Genomic DNA, 15,000 nt, shown 5'->3' on the forward strand with positions numbered 1-15,000 from the left:
GAGTAGTGGAAGCTAGGTTAAGAAGGGAGGTGATGATTAGTGATTAGCAGTATGGTTTCATGCCAGGAAAGAGCACTACAGATGCGATGTTTGCTGTGAGAGTGTTGATGAAGAAGTACAGAGAAGGTCAGAAGGAGTTGCATTGCATCTTTGTGAATTTAGAGAAAGCATATGACAGGGTGCATAGAGAGGAGTTGTGGTATTGTATGAGGAAGTCAGGAGAGTCAGAGAAGTATGTAAGAGTGGTACAGGATATGTACGAGGGTGAGGTCTGCTGTGGGAGTGATGGATGCATTTAAGGTGGATGTGGGATTACATCAAGGATCAGCTCTGAGCCCTTTCCTATTTGCAAAGGTGATGGACAGGTTGACAGACGAGATCAGACAGGAGTCCCCGTGGACTATGATGTTTGCAGATGACATTGTGATCTGTAGTAAGAGTAGGGAACAGGTGGAGGAGACCCTGGAGAGGTGGAGATATGCTCTAGAGAGAAGAGGAATGAAGGTCAGCAGAACTAAGACAGAATATATGTGTGTGAATGAGAGGGAGGATAGAGGAATGGTGAGGATGCAGGGAGTAGAGATGGCAAAGCTGGATGAGTTTAAGTACTTGGGATCAACAGTTCAGAGTAATGGTGAGTGTGGAAGAGAGGTGAAGAAGAGAGTGCAGGTAGGATGGAGTGGGTGGAGAAGAGTGTCAAGAGTGATTTGTGACAGACGAGTACCAATAAGAGTGAAAGGGAAGGTCTACAAGAGGGTAGTGAGACCAGCTATGTTATATGGGTTGGAGACAGTGGCAATGATAAAAAGGCAGGAGTCAGAGCTTGATGTGGCAGAGTTGAAGATGTTAAGATTTGCACTGGGTGTGATGAGGATGGACAGGATTAGGAATAAGTATATTAGAGGGTCAGCCCAAGTTGGAAGGTTTGGAGACAAAGCCAGAGGGGCAAGATTACATTGGTTTGGATATGTGCTGAGGAGAGATGCAGAGTATATTGGGAAAAAGATGCTAAGGATGAAGCTGCCAGGTAACAGGAAAAGAGGGAGGCCTAAGATAAGGTTTATGGATGTGGTGAGAGAGGACATGCAGGTGGTTGGTGTGACAGAGCAAGATGCAGAGGACAGGAAGAAATGGAAACAGTTGATCTGCTGTGGCAACCCCTAACGGGAGCAGCCAAAATAAGAAGAAGACTGTTGCCCGGCCACCATACATGTTATGTATTTCTGACAAAGCAGTGGGATGCTGTGAAGATGTATGTCACTAACTAATGGGAAGTATGTGGGCTTGGGACCTCTGCTCCTCCAGTTAATATGTGTTAGGACAGACAGGAGAGTGTGAATGCATCAATTGTGTGAGCTTATCTACACCAGTATTTGTGATATATCCCCATTTTCATGGCTTTAAACATCCCCTTTGTCAGGCTTGGTCTACACGTCTTGCACTAAGGAGTTCTATGTATACCTCTTGACTGACCAGATTGTTTCAGACTGTCCACATTTATTGCTCATATTTCTGCTGTATTCCACAGGATCATTACTGTGTTTTGTGTGGTACTTCACTATGATGATTTTTTGATGTCTGTCAGTAACTGATGGCGTGCATGTCAGTTTCAGAAGAGCCTTCCTTCATAACATGTCTGTTGACACAACCCCTGTTACTGTAGCAACATTCTACATTTATAACTGCAATACTTACATTATGTTCCCTTCCACTAAGAGGTTGAGAGTTATAGTGCTGAGGTATGAATCCATTACATGTTATGGGCATATGTTTATATATATATGGGTCCACTTTTTAATTTCGAAATACCAAAATATCAACTTTAAAATAACGATCCCAGAAAGTCGAGATTTTGGAATCTCAAAATTAAAAAGTGAACAAATAAAAAAAAAAGCTGAAATAAAGCCCCCCTGCACCACCCACACCCCCCTACTTAAATATACCAACTCAGAGATCGTGCTACAGTGAAGAGAATGGTAATGCTCCTGTTCCGCTTACCATTCTCTTCACTGTAGCACAATCTCGGAGTTGGTATATTAAAGTGGGGGGTGTGGGTGTGCTGGGCGGCTTGCCCCCCCCTGCTAAAACATTATTTTATTCATTTTTTTTTTATTTCACTTTTCACTTTCAAGATTCCAAAATTTCAATGTTTTGAGTTTGGTATCTCAAAACTCGAGATTTTGGCATGTTGAAATTAAAAAGTGGACCATATATACATAGACACCTAGAACACAAACAGAATACATTATGGAGACCACAAGCAGTGTTAATAACAGCTATAATGCATCATGGCTGGAGAGCTACACACCCTGATGTGTAAGTATTAAATATTTCAGCTGACAACATGTTAAACAGCATTACATTTCTAAACCTTAGTACATTTACCCTGTGCATCAGAACTTTATTAGCATGTCCCTGCATCAATGGTATGGATGACACAGATGTGGCACAGGTATCGTCATATGCACAGGGTGTGGTGTGGGTTTGCCAGAGGCCTAGGCTGAGCCATTTGGTTGACATCATGTGTGTGGGTTAGGGGGTTCTTTATTAAATGGCCTGTGCAGATGTGGTGTTTGTAGGTATGAAGGTGCCTGAGCTGTGTTGGTGATGAGTGTGTGCATGTATGCACACAGTTCTGCCATGTGGCTGCCCTATACAGGTGTATGTTGGACAGCTGCAGACCGTACATGGCAGGCTGTATAGTTCACCATGTCCAGCCACAGACATGAGAATTGTGTCTGCCAGGGGTTGCACGGGCACTACCAGGAAGAAGCCCAGATATGGTACTCTCCCCTGATGATGACAATTGTCAGCTGGATCCGTGTCCCTGTTGGGGCCGGCCAGGACCCCATGCAAGTGGCCTGCTGCATTATGATGTGAACAGCATCCCCTCTGCAGTGCTGGTGGTGGTACTGCCACTACGGGAGTGGCCATGAGATACTGCACGTCCATGTAGATCTCCACCTGTTGTTGTTGCTGACCTATGTCCATGTGGCTGACACCCTAATCCCACCACATGCTCTACCACAGACACCACATGGTCGAGAATTCCCACCATCTCACCCAACTGTCTATCCATGACCTCTGCAAAATAACAGTGGGCACCTGCAAGACCATGGATGTAGGTATGTACAGCAGGAAGAGTAGCCCTCTGCAGCCTCAGACTATCTCTGGTATAATGTTCCATACATGCCTGTGCCTCCATGATGGCACAAAACATGCTTCGAGTGACACCTGCTGTGGCAGGTCTGCCAGGGGCATGATGGCCAGCAGCCCACCTACGAGCAGCCATGTATATCTGCCTGTATGGGACCTCACCATTCAACTTGCTATGGCTGCTGTGTACAGACACACTTGCCATAGTCACCACACTTTCCTGTCCCATGCCACCACCTGCCAACTGTCCCTCATCTATGGCCACTGGTGATGGTGTATGTATGGGCATTGTGACTGTGTGCAGGGATGGGGTGGATAAAAGTGAGATGTCAACCAATGGCACAGATTCAGACCCTGACAACCCTGCCTGTGCCTCACTATGCCTATCATCATTGTCAGAGTCTGTATGGACACTAACATCCATTTGCCTACAGAAGGGACCCTGACCCACCTCGCCACATGTGAGGGGCAGACAAGAAATGTAAATTAAGTCCTGTACATTATGGTTTACTTCTACACACACTCACACACACACACACACACACACACACACACACACACACACACACACACACACACACACACACACACACACACACACGCACACACATTTACAGGTAAGGTGGTGCAAAGATATTACACAGACCTTTCATTACCCAACAGTCAACATGCATGACATATAGCACTCAACAACATGCACTGCAGCCATACTCAGTCCTTGTTACTAACATTATACATCTCTGTGAAGGATGCCCCTTCCTCTGGAACACACTGCACCCATGTACACAATATTGCTGTGCACTTGTACAGACACTGGCATGTACTGTGCACCATACCTCATAAGTGTACACACCATTGCTGAATGTGTATATGTGTGGCAGTTATGTTTGCTCTGTTGCTCACAGCCCCTATGTGTTTGTCTGACACATACCTGGGATGACATGAGGACTGATGTCAATAATTAATGCCTGACCTTTGATTTGCATATCTCACCATCAGCAGTGCAAGTATGTGCAATGAAATCTGGTTACACTGACAACATTCAAAGCTTAATGTGGATATGAGGAGTGTACACACCCTTGTTGACATGCCAGCCTCTTCTATGATGTTCAATGGGGCCACAATACTACATTTGTTAACATTACACACACCTGATATGTGACATATGACTAGTGCAATCCAATGCAGTATCAAACAAATGTGTTAGTTGTGCAGATGCTGAATGAGATGCAAACAATAGGTGGGTTGTATAAGTGTGTACAGCCTTAACACAATGGTTTGTTGAAGCACCTGTTAAGTGAGCTACAGTTGTCACTATTCCTGGAAAGGGTATACTAGCATGGGCCATCTTCACTTGCCATTATTTGGTCACTCTGCCCTACAAATGTCCCCCAACTCTGCCAGATTGCAAGGTCAGCTCATGTGCACAGCCCTTGGAGGTCACACAGTGGCTTCATTATTGCTGTAGAGTCAGGGTTATGTCTGGCACAATTCATAAACTTGACTGTGTTCAGATACAGCCATTCCTTCAAAACCAATAAGAAACAAAAAAAAAAAAAAAACGTAAATTCAGAAGGAAGGTGCAGCTCAAAAACAAAAGTCAAGCACAGAATGCCAAACAGGAATGTATTTAGCATACCACCACTTTATTCATACTCTTTCTTCATAAAACAGACTTCTTCAGAACAAGAAACAAAGAGCATCAGCAAAGAATATTAACACTTCCCAAGCAATTCATTGGTCAGGAATTAACAAGTTAATTGATAACATAAGACCTTGTTTCCCCTAGTCACTGTGCAATATAAAAGTTCTTAAAGAAAACTCAACCATTAAAACCAAATACATACACTTTAAAATAATTCATATATGCATATAATAATATATATATGTATACATATATCCATACATATACCTAAGTCAATCTGATAACCACAGCATCCAAAAGTTAAAAACAATACATAGATTTTAATCTTAGTAAAGAACTAATGGACAAGCTGTCATTAAGCCCAGGTAGTTGACAGGCATTTGTCCTGATTTGCCACTTTAACTCTAAAAATTCAAGGTTCTCATCAAATAGACCCCCCCACCAAGTACCCAGATCAATATGCTCTATTGCTCCAAATTTAAAAGAGTGTGTAGGGAACATCGTGATATGCTTGTATAGTGCATTCCTCTCATTATGTTGCTTGAGGTCATATAAATGCTGTTAGATTCTCTGTTTGAGAGCTCTCTTGGTTTTACCTTTATAAAAGCCATCGCATAGGTCACATAATGCAATGTAAACCATTTCCTTGGAGTAACAATAATACCTTTTATGAGGCAAGATGGTCCCAAAACATTTACATGCCATTATGCCATTGTCAAAAATGAAGGGACATTGTGCACATCTCCCACATTTAAAATTATCAAAGTCACCTGGATTACAAATGTTTCTGTCAACCAGCCCCTTCACGGAAATGTCCTTTTTATACACCACCAGGGGATGTGAACCTACTCTTTTAATCACCTCATTGTCAAAATTAAAAATGGACCAAAATTTACATATTGATGTAAAAAAAAATGCATAGTAAAAGGTAAAGTTAGGGCCATCTTGAATCTACTCTGCATAGACGGATCAATGTTGTCCCTTTATGGTAAACAAGTCAACAACAGGACAGTGTAAGTCCCCTGCTCTCTTTTTGTTCTAACCTCTTCAGCTATAGTGCTGATAAAGGAAGTTGGGTAGCCCCTTCTCTCCAACATGACCTGCAATGTGTCACATTCAGCCAAAAAGTCAACTTCGTCAGAAACCATCCTGGCCAATCTGACGAATTGTTCCCTGACAAGAGATTTCTTTTGGTGTAGAGGATACCAACTCTGAAAATGTAGCAAAGAATTTGAGTAAGTTGGCTTCCTGTACAAGTGAGATGTAAACACTTTCCTATCATAATCCTTCTTGATCGTAATGTCAAGGTAGTGCAAAAAATTATTGTTTTTAACCATGGTAAATTTAAAAAAAATAAGTAGTGTTGTTAATATAGGTGCATTTCAGCACTTTGACAGTACAAACCCACAATACTAGAGATTATGCACATATGTTCATTACTACACTGCAGCAACAGACTATCTTATCTGACATATGCATGTAGATACTTTACAGATAAAAATGGATAAGCAACAGTGGTCTAGTAATGTGCCCTGGGGCCTTACCTGCATGCTCTTTGTTCATTGTGTGGGTGGCACCCACCTCCACAATACTGTCTTCAGCCTGCTGGCTTGTCTGGTGGGTGGGTGCCCCAAGGCTGGCAAGGAGCTCCTCAGCATGTGTTAGTGGGGGCTGGATGGCATGACCCCCACCTGTGGCTAGCTGGTCCCTCCTAACTGCAGCAGCATGCTGATGGGGGTGGCGGATTAGATCAGTGCATCCATGCTGCACATGCTCATAATTTTGGTTGTGCAGGCTGACATCTTTTACCATGTGGATGAGCTTGTTCCACAGGGTGGTCCTCTCCTGCAGATCCTGGGCCCTGTGACCAAATAGTATGGCATGATGCTGGATGAGGAATTGAATGATTGTGTCATTTTCAAGGTTTGTGAATGCTGGCAAATGTTCCTGGGGCATTGTACCTGGAAGACATAAATAGGAAAAAAGTTTACAGGACCTCATATGGTTGTCCACATGTACATCAACAGTGGATATTACTTGCAAATAATCCAGACTATACCATAACACTGTAAGCTATCATAGCTTTGACATATTGTATTACACTCCTGGCCCTGATCTGTCCAGTTCCCCTAACATTGGACACTTAATGGCATAGTCCACTATTATCCATCCATTTCTGTGTAGAGGGATGACAGTGGCTATCTTCCACGTGGATAGTGTGTGGATGGTGGCATGTCTGTGTTTGACTATAGTGTGTGATGGAGCTGTGAGCACATGACTGAGTTCATGTAGGAGGCAAACTGTGATGTTCTCTTGCCCCATGGAGACTTGCTGTTGTCCCCATCAGTCAACATTATGTACATGCTCACCACTGATGGAGGCAGGAGTGTGGTTGATGTGCATATCCCCCTCTACTAATGTTGTGGACAGGGTGTCACTGTTCCCACCTATCCTGTCTGATGCAGGTTACCTATATCTATTGCATGTGCGTATGAGGTGTGCTTTACCCCCAGTACAGGTTGACTTGTGTTACTGCCTCTGAATCTGTGTACATATGTGGAGACATGGTTGCAATTGGCCTTGTTGGTTTGGATATGTCTGATTTCTAGTCTTAGTCAGCCTTACAGGACGTCACCTGTGAACTTACATGCTTGCTCAGATAGAGGTGCACTTGCTTCCAAGTTGTGGTCTGCACCTATGTGTCTCTGTACAGCCACTACATCAACCTATTATGTGCTTTGTGTCTTGCTGCTGTCCATCAAGGGGATTACTCTATTGTTGGTGGAGGCTGGTTGTACAGGTCAGGTACTGCTGATTCCATATAGCTACAGTGGATATAAAGTGTATACATCCCTGTTACAATGCACGGTAGTTGTGCAATTGAACATGACCCCACAAAAGCACGTCAACACAATCCCCACCTGTGATGTGTCCTATAGCCTGCTCAGTTCAATAGGGAACATAACAACCTGTCCTGTGAAAACATATGGGAATTAATGCTCAGTACAGTAAGCCAGTTGAATGTGTGTGCACACCCTTACACTGATATGTTGTATAAACACCTGCTGAGATGATTACAGCATCCATTTGTCTTGGTTTGTACTCTAACGTCATATCACATCTTCACTTGGCAATGGTTGCTTACCTTCCATGAAACAGCTTTGTTTGTTTTTCAATAGAATTGTACAGGTTATGGGTCACATGTGAGGTGAGAAATATTTTGACATGACTTTCTGTGGTCTCATTGGCATACAGCACACAGACCTGGCATTCCAAAAGGGGTGTGTACACTTTGAAATCCAGTGTATATGGGTGTTGATATAGCTGTTAGTGGTCAGCATGGACAGTTGGTCATAACACAGTTGTACACTTCTCTGATTACTACCTGATAAGCATGCCTACTGTAGTATCCATATCAGTGTCATGGCAATGCAACAATCAGTATCATTACACATTTTATTTTGTTGTATACAGTGACACTGATATTACACACATGTGCAACATGCACATCCTATTTTCCGGACTGCTTGTGACCCATGTTATTACTTCTGTGCCTTTCAGCTGAACATATGCATACATACACATGCTCAAGGGATATATGGTATACATTTGTGTTCTATGTAATTATGGCACACTGTATTTACAATCTTGCAGCTCAATCATACGTCTCAACCTGTTATACCAGGACTTCTGGGTATTGGTCCACATCACTGGGTGACAACAGGTCCTCATCACTGGGTGACAACAGGGAAATCAGTTTTGATAAAGTATTACTATAGCTGACATAACACAAGTATATGTGTATTGGAGTATAGATATCTGTCACAACTGTGAACATTGTCCAGCAGAACACTGTACAGTTGAATGTTATTAATTCAATATATCACATGCAGTTTAACACACACATCTGCAACAGTGCTTTACTATGCTTATGCCCTATATAGGTATCCTAGATTTACAATACAAACATGTATAATACTCATATTCACAGGTAACATATAGATATAGGCAACATCCCATTAACTGGCCTAGTAGTGGCACAGACACGACTGTTTGACAGACAGTCTAGTCGTTGCCATATATGAGCTGTCCTTTCCCAGGGTGTGTCAGGCTCCTCAGCTGTGACCCAACCTATCCACCTCTTAGAGCATCACATGTGGACAAAGCCTAACATTAGGTGGGATATATAGGGACAGATAGTAGATATGCCTATTACAAACATATGAAGTTTGTAGCATGATACATTTCGCATTACCATGACTGTTCTGAAGGTGGTGGAGACCGAAACTCATGTGTCTGTCATTACATCATTACTTCCATCTACAGCTATTTGCCAGACTAATATAGATGTTTGGAGGAACAGAACAAACACTATGATGGCTAAATCTTGACATTCTGTGAAGATCTGCACAGTTGACAAGTATGGCCCACTGCAGACAGAGCCAGATGCTATGTCCATAGCATCTGTTCAGCAGGACATCATTACAGCAAGTATTGATACTCATCTATCCCATTATTACAGACCAAGTGCTACATTCAATTACATGCTTACATGTTTCACATACCTGGTTTATTTTTAGGTTCTTTTGTGTACAAGTTGTCTTCTTGTTTCTTATGTTTTTTTTAGGTTTTGTTTATGTTGTTTCTAATTTTTTTGTCTCTCTCTCTCTCTTGCTGTCTCTCCACTACTGGGATCAAGCTAGTTTGAATAGGTTGAAGCATGGCTTTTGTAGGTGATGATCATGTTCATGTGATGGCCTCTGCACCAATTGCTGTTCCCCACTTGCTAATTGCATGCAGGCAGCTGTGCAGTTCTTCCAATAGTCAATGTCATAGCAACCCACTACTATAAATAACTACATCATGTGGGTGTTATTTATTTATTTTATTTTACATTTGTTTACCGGGCTAGTCCAACTGGATACATTTCCATTTTCAGCAGAGGCCCGGGGAGAAAAGCTCCACATTGAAGTTAATACAAACAAGTCATTTACATAAAGAAAGTAAGTAGTTAGTAAAATACCAACAGAAATAAGGGTTAATCTAGATTCTAGTAGTTGAAAATATAAATTAGTAAGGACATTTACTCTAATTTTCTTTACAGTACAAGATAGGGGAGTTATACTTTAGTAAAACATTCATGAAGAGTATAATTGATTAAGTAAGTATAAACCATAGAGAGTTCTATATAAATTCATAACAGAGGCTAATTAACAGGGTTATTTAGAGAATGTCTACTCAAGGAGAGTGAGTAGAGAGAGGTGAGAGAAGGTGATTCAGAGAAGAGTAATTAGTAGAATCATAAGATTAGTCAGGATTGATGCATGGGCATAGCCATAGTGTTTTTAGATGTTGTTTGAGCTTTTGTCTAAAGAGGAAGGGTGACGAGGTAGAAGTTAGAGTGGTCGGTAGAAGATTCCAGTATTTACCTATGGTGTTGGAGAAAAGTGAATCACCTGCTATGTTATTGGACTTACTTAACTTCACAAGAAGTTTATTAGAGGAGCATAAAGAATTTAGGTTAGAATAAGGAGAAATAAGGTCAGAAAGTATAGGAGTAATTTTTGGTTGGTAAAATATCCTATGAACAAAGGTAAGTTGGGAGAGTAATAGTGTATTTTTTAGTTCAAGCCAGTCTGGTTGTTGTAGATTCTGACAGTGGTGAGTTCTAAATGGGTTTCCGGTGGCAAATCTAGCAATGCTATAGTATGCATTTGCTAGTTTAGTGAGGTTATTTTTCTTTAGGTTAGTGTATATGGATGAAGCATAAAGAAGAGTAGAAATAAGATGAGAGTGTGCAAGTGTGATTTTGGCCTGTGGAGTTAAAAAGGTTTTAATTCTATATAAGGAGCCGAGTTTTCTATTTACAGTTTTAATAGTGTTATTAATGTGATTATCAAAAGTGAGGTTATTGTCAATTATAATACCTAATAGCTTAGTGGTAGAGTCAGGGGCTATATGTGTGCCATTGTTGGAAGTAATAGAGAAGTCTATGAGGGGAGACTTAATATTAGGCCTAAAGAGCAGGAGTTTGGTTTTATTGGCATTCAAAAGGAGGCAGCGTTTCAAGAACCATGCTTCAACTGTGCTAAATACATTCTGTGTTAGGGTTTGTAGTTCAGAGGAAGTGTTTGCAGAGCATATGAGTGTTGAGTCATCTGCATATTGAATACATGTAGCTTGAGGTATTGCTGCATGTAAGTCATTTATGAATAAAGAGAAGAGGAGAGGTCCTAGGATGGACCCCTGTGGGACTCCAAGAGAGACTGGTAGAAGGGATGAAAGAGTATTATCCCAGATAACTGCCTGTTGCCTGTTATTAAGGTAGGAAGTGAACCATTGAATAGCTTTGGTATCTAGAGAGAGGGATTCAAGGGTTTTTATGAGCATATTATGGTTTACCATGTCAAAGGCTTTTGACAGGTCTATAAAGAGTGCTGATGACAGAATACTATTATTGCGGTTTCTATTTATACACTCGGTAAAAGATAGGAGAGCTGTTGTAGTACTATGAAATGGCCTAAAGCCATGTTGGCAGTTGGGTAGTAAGTTATATTGAGTTAAGTGGTGCATTAGCTGATAATGAATACATTTCTCCATAATTTTTGCTAAGGGTGATAAGAGTGCAATAGGCCTATAGTTAGAATAGTCATTTGAGCTACCTCCTTTATGTAAAGGAATTATGTGGGAAATTTTCCAGATAGCAGGGATGGTACCTTCACTGATGGTTCTATTTATAAGGAGAGATATGGGATAGGCAACTTCTTCAGCTGCTTTTTGAAGGTATTCAGATGGTAACTGATCTGCAGAAGGGGTACAAGGTTTAAGTTTTTGGATGAGTTTTAGGATGTAAGAAGTAGAGATGGGTTGTAGCTGGAATATAGGGAGATTAGTAGATGTACCAGTAGGAAGGTTAGATTTGTCTATTGTGAGATGACTTGCTAGTGAATTAATAGTGTCTGTGAAAAAGGAGTTGAAGGCATTGGCAGTTTGATGTGAGGTATTATTTTCGGGCCCTGAAGGTGAAGGTGTACTAGAGTGGCCTGGGTGTAGGAGTGAATTTAGGGTTGACCAGAACCTTTTGGGGTTGTTATGATGAGTTTGCTGTAGTTTACAGTAATAGTTCTTTTTATCTGTAAAAACAGCTTTTTTAGTGCTATGTCTTAACTGTCTAAAAGCTTGTTGGTCTGAAGTTGTTTTTGTACTTCTCCATTTAGCCCAAGATTTATTCCTAAGTAGTATTTTCTGTTTTGTCTCTTTGGACAGCCAGGGGGCAGGTTTAGATTTAACTCTGATAGATCATTTTGGAGCATGTTGGCCAAGGATTGATAGGAATTTGGTATTGAAATATGCGATGGCATCTTCCAGGGTTAGGGTTTTTAGAAGATTCCATTTACAGGCTTTTAATTCATTTTTGAATAATAATGGGTTGAAGTGTTTCTTGCTACGTGAAACCCTGTAGGTAGGGATGTAATTAATGTCACTCTTTTGTCTTATGATGTAAGTTAAGGTATGATCACTTACATCATCAGGCAAAGTTCCTATTGTATATGTTTGTTGCTGTTTGTTAATAAGAATCCAATCTAAAATACTTTCTTTGTTATTGGGTTTATTGATTCTTGTGGGATTAGTGATTAGCTGAGTAAAGTCATGAAGATTAATGTGAGATGAAGGATTATTTGTATTAATAGAGGACCAATCACAGTTAAAGTCTCCTAAACTGATTGTTTCTTGTGGGTAGGAAGAAGATATCCAACTTAAGATATTCTCAGTTGTAGTGTAATTATTGCCAGGGGGTAGGTAGATACAGATGATATAAATAGATTTTTTAGGGTTAAGTTGTAGTTTAGAGGTAAGGATCTCAGCTTTAACATCTTTTAGTGGGTTGGAAGGTTGTGCAGTGATTTTAGTCCATTTTTAAACAGTAGTGCTACTCCTCCACCCTTACGTTGTATGCGGCCCATTCTCAATATGTTATATCCAGGGGGAAGTATTGCATTATCTTTAGTACTAGGTTTTAGCCAAGTTTCAGTGAGACAGAAAATATCAAAGGAGTGAGTATCAAGGAGGGCATGGAGATGAGCAATCTTATTGTTAATACTGCGGATATTGAGGTGTCCAATAAGTAAGGCATTAGAGACAGTGGTAAGTACTGAGGGGATAGTGTATGAGTTGTTGTGAGGTAAATTAGTGGAGTTATCAGTTGGTCCTGGATTGGGATGTATGTCACCATCGCTGAGAGTTGGTGTTTTTAGTTCAAATGATGGTTTGCAGGAGAAGTTGGTTAGATATTTTATCCTCCTTATGTTTGGATTATTGAAGTTAATGTGTGTAAGTCGATGGTATTTGGGTAATAGGTAGTTGGGGGTACATGTGATGTTTAAATGCGTATAAGTTTGGATAGGATGTTGGAAGGCTGTTTGTCTACGACAGAAACTAAAGTGGTAATAGTTAGATGTTTCATAAGAAGTAAGGAGATAGATGGTGATTAAGCCTAGAGAGCATATGTATAAGAATATTAGTTTGGTTAGTGTGGTTTTAGATGTAAGAGACATATTGTTAAGAAGAGTTGTAAAGCCCTTGGATATAGAGTTAATAAGTAAAAAAGAAAACAGGTTAAAGTATAGGAAAGGTATAGTTTACTTGAGAGGAGTAATTAAGAGTATAAGTGGAAGGTAGGTGTTAGGAGAGAAGGATTAGATAAAGTAAGTTAGGAGGGATAATGAGGCGTTATAGTAAGAGAGAGATTTAGTAGTGCAGGAGGGAAGGGGGTGGAGTTGTACTAATAAGCAATTACAAGGGATAGGAAGGCTCAGGGAGGGGGTGTGGTTAGGGAGGTATAAGTGTGAGAGCACTGGGGGTGGGTGGGATATGGGGGTAGGGTATGGGGAGCGAATGGGGGCAGAACCAGTCAGTGGATTGTGTGGAGCCAATCAGACCTTCCAAAGAGCCTATTGCCAAAGTAAGTCAGGCAGATAAGAAACTGCTTAGTATGGAAGATTTATGGCAGTAAATTTAAACAAAACCAGTTTGCAATTTAGTTTAGACAAAACCAGTTTCCTATTACTCTGTAAACCAGTGTCTGCTATAAACGTTTTAATAGATAAATTCAGTTGCCAAAAGAGTTAGTTAAGCAGAGATGAATAACAAACCTCAGCAGACTATAGAAAACTCAGACACTGTATTGTGCTGCCATCTAGTGGCGTAAGTGAGTAAAGACCTCAACTTTAGGTTAGCAAGGGAGTATTTTATATGGGAGGTAAGACGGCCTAGGTAAGTTCCGCTAGTGTGCTGGCCCAGCTCAGACAAGGTCTTAGCAAATGTAAAAAGAAAAATAGAGACACATACATAAAAATTCTTAGGGCTCTCAGCTATAATCAATGCTGAGAAATAAAGGGATGCGTCCAGGTGTTCACTCTTTGGGAAGATGCGATGTAGCTTCTGTAAAGAATAAGTTACTTTTGGGACGTCCAACAGCAGAGGGGGACAACCCGATTAGCAGCACTTGGCTTCCAAGATAAAAATTCTTAGGGCTCTCAGCTATAATCAATGTTGAGAAATAAAGGGATACGTCCAGGTGTTCACTCTTTGGGAAGCTGCGATGTAGCTTCTGTAAAGAATAAGTTACTTTTGGGACATCCAACAGCAGAGGGGGACAACCCAATTAGCAGCACTTGGCTTCCAAGATAAAAATTCTTAGGGCTCTCAGCTATAATCAATGCTGAGGAATAAAGGGATGCATCCAGGTGTTCACTCTTTGGGAAGCTGCGATGTAGCTTCTGTAAAGAATAAGTTACTTTTGGGACGTCCAACAGCAGAGGGGGACAACCCGATTAGCAGCACTTGGCTTCCAAGATAAAAATTCTTAGGGCTCTCAGCTATAATCAATGCTGAGGAATAAAGGGATGCATCCAGGTGTTCACTCTTTGGGAAGCTGCGATGTAGCTTCTGTAAAGAATAAGTTACTTTTGGGACATCCAACAGCAGAGGGGGACAACCCGATTAGCAGCACTTGGCTTCCAAGGAGCAGCACACCACGCGGACGACCAGGGGACGCTTACTCTAGGGTGATAGGGATGTACCTTTACCTTGCCTATATGGAAGACATCCTTCATGTGTGGGGGCAGTAGTGTTACAGACAGCAGGTAGGAATACCTCTTACAACAAGACATATGGACACAGGCCAACTACATGTTTGT

Source organism: Protopterus annectens, chromosome 1.part1 (genome assembly GCF_019279795.1).
Source record: "Protopterus annectens isolate FY-2018-M chromosome 1.part1, PAN1.0, whole genome shotgun sequence".
In the NCBI taxonomy this organism is placed as follows: Eukaryota; Metazoa; Chordata; order Ceratodontiformes; family Protopteridae; genus Protopterus; species Protopterus annectens.